Source organism: Triticum aestivum, chromosome 6D (genome assembly GCF_018294505.1).
Source record: "Triticum aestivum cultivar Chinese Spring chromosome 6D, IWGSC CS RefSeq v2.1, whole genome shotgun sequence".
In the NCBI taxonomy this organism is placed as follows: domain Eukaryota; kingdom Viridiplantae; phylum Streptophyta; class Magnoliopsida; order Poales; family Poaceae; genus Triticum; species Triticum aestivum.
In genome coordinates this window covers 17,498,362-17,498,602 of record NC_057811.1, presented here as the reverse complement: position 1 = coordinate 17,498,602, position 241 = coordinate 17,498,362, and positions in this window count along the sequence as shown.

The window sequence follows — 241 nt, the reverse complement described above, 5'->3', positions numbered from 1 at the left end:
CAATGAAGCTGAGCTCCGCGTGTGCCTAGCAGGTCTTTATATCGGTATTACCATTCATCAGTCTATTATTTTAGAGAATGATCGTGCTTTTGTACATTATTTCCTTGCGAATGACAAACTTGACAGATATGATCTGAAGAAAGAGATTCTGAGTATCGTCGAGATGTTCCAAAATTTGAGTGTCTTGAAAATAAATCGGTGTGCCAATGATGTTACCTCTGATTGGTCCGGACCTCCCACG